We start from the raw sequence: 2,457 nt of genomic DNA on the forward strand, positions 1-2,457 counted from the left end.
ATCCTAGAAAACATCCAGAGGATGTATAATCTAGGACGCACAGGTGTATCCTTTACAGAAGGGTTCTTACCTTCAGTGTGTAAAAGAGGAATATTCAAACTGTAAGACAATGTCATTCATACCCACTGTTACACATGAAGTCATTAAAAACGTTTTTTTAATGAGAGAAAACAATTTATGAAGCATTATATTTAACCGACATCGCTTCACAGTGATGATGCCCCATTCTGGCCTGCTGCCTTGATTCCTTTATGCTTGAATCTCCTTCCTCATGTCTTCCGGGGGCATCTGAAGGAATAAGACATAAGGAAAGGAGCTAAGAGGACTGAAGGACGTGTAGTTGGGAAAAATGACAAAGGCTTTCAGGCAGAACGGAAGGAAAATCCAAAACAAGAGCAGGAAATGACCAAAAGACAAATCGTAAACATGGAGACAGGAGCAAACACAGTAAACACAGACTGGAAACATCACAAAAGCAAAACAGGATCCTAGATCCCAACAGCATCACAAAAACTCAGAGTCACCAAACAACAGTGTAATCAAAACCAGAACCAAGGTCTTCAAACATAAACCTTTAGATAATATCATGAAGGCTGATGGTAACTTGCATAATTAAAAACCTGCAACATATGTTTTTGGACCAGTTGTGCAAGCTGGTGTACTGGACTAGCCCCAGGACGTAAACAAGGTACTTCCCTTCATGTTGTAAAGCTGGACTTTGCAGAAGAAAATAGGAAATCCCTTTCAGCGTCATGGTTACGCTGTGGGGTCGATGTACCTCCCAGCACATGTCACGCAAACACTCACAGATTTAAAAACGCTGCGGTAAAGTCTTCTGCAGAATTCAGATTTTTGCTTTCGACAGGCCGCATCAGGGGGTTTTTTCATCGAAGACCGAAGATTCAAAGAGGATTTCTTTAAGGAACAGGATGATGTGGACGGTGGGACTTCAGGCGGTTGCCATCTGTGTTTTCCTGCAGGTTAGTAATGTAAACTTATCATACATGTGAATTTTTATATAGTGTGTGAGATGTAAATTATATACAAAGCAGCTCTGAATGTGTGGAGGGAAACATACTCTAACTGAGAGAGGTCAAAAATGATTTACATGTTTTAAAAAGAATAGTTTGTTTTGGGGTTGCTTCTGCTCGTCAGCTTTCATTTGCACTTGATTTATTTCTTTTGTCTGTGGTGCTCAGTGTTATCACTGTATTCTGATATAGTTCAAATCTTTGAGAGGACTCTGAAATTATTCAGATATTAGCGGTAAATTTCTCACAGTAGGAGAATGATACAATTTAGAGTCTAATTTTTGCCATTAAAACAAACATAAAGTCCTTAACAACTACAAAAAAGAATAAATACTTGATAAATACTTAAAGTTTTGAGAAATCCTACTATTATAGATCCAGAATAATAACAAAAAAATAACATCAATGATAACAATAAAAGCAAAACAATAAGAAGAAGTAAAATAAATGATTTCAAAAACAACAAAGCGACACAGACATGTATTATGATAACTCATGTGTGGTATGAAAGAGCTTCTGTATCTGTGTTTGTGGAAGCTGACTGATTCACTCTGATGACTGACTGCTTCGACTATATTTCTATGCAACTTCCAGGTGCCGGGCTGTTTCCCATCATGCCTCATAAAGGGCTCTGTAGCATACTGTGGTTTCCAGAACCTCCGCTCGGTTCCTCCTCTCCCTCCTGACATCACCCATTTGTACCTGGAGATGAACCACATCAGTGAGATCAACTCCACCTCCCTGTCAGGCCTCGAGGAGCTGCAGGTGCTGGACCTCGGACGACAGCATGCACAGCTTGTGATCAGGAACCACGCCTTCAGCAGACAAAAACATCTGAGGAGGCTTTCACTCGACTTTAACGTCGGGCTTCAGCTGGAGCTGCAGGCCTTTGATGGGTTGGCAAGTCTACAGATTCTCAACCTGGATTACTGCTCACTTAAAGAATCTATACTTAGGGACAAATATCTAGAACCGCTGCTGTCCCTACAAACTCTGAGCCTCTTTGGTAACGACATAAAAAGACTCCAGCCTTCTCCCTTCTTTGTCAACATGACTCATTTGAAAGACCTAAATCTCAAGCTGAACAAAATTGATAAAATTTGTGAGTCTGATCTTGCTGCCTTTCAGGGAAAAACCTTCACAGTTCTGAACTTAAACTCAGTGTACCTGAGAGAGATGTCCAGCGGTAAGTTTGACTGGAACAAATGTGGGAATCCTTTCAGAGATCTGACCTTTCAGACACTCGATTTGTCAAGCAACGGGTTTGGTGTGGGCCAGTGCACGCAGTTCTTCAAAGCCATCGAGGGGACAAAAATCTCCCATCTGAAAATGTCAGGGCACATGGGCAGAGGATTTTCATTCAACAATCTTCCTGATCCAGATCGCAGCACATTTGAAGGCTTGCACAACAGTTCAGTCCTCTCTT

At 41.1% G+C, this 2,457-nt stretch overlaps 1 pseudogene; it reads left to right on the plus strand.

The window, feature by feature from the left end:
- Positions 1-688: 688 nt before the first annotated feature.
- Positions 689-2,453, plus strand: LOC102307028 (annotated as a pseudogene).
- Positions 2,454-2,457: the final 4 nt, after the last annotated feature.

The sequence above is a fragment of the Haplochromis burtoni genome, unplaced genomic scaffold (genome assembly GCF_018398535.1).
Source record: "Haplochromis burtoni strain Fernald_Lab_line unplaced genomic scaffold, NCSU_Asbu1 Contig_3200, whole genome shotgun sequence".
Taxonomy (NCBI): Eukaryota; Metazoa; Chordata; class Actinopteri; order Cichliformes; family Cichlidae; genus Haplochromis; species Haplochromis burtoni.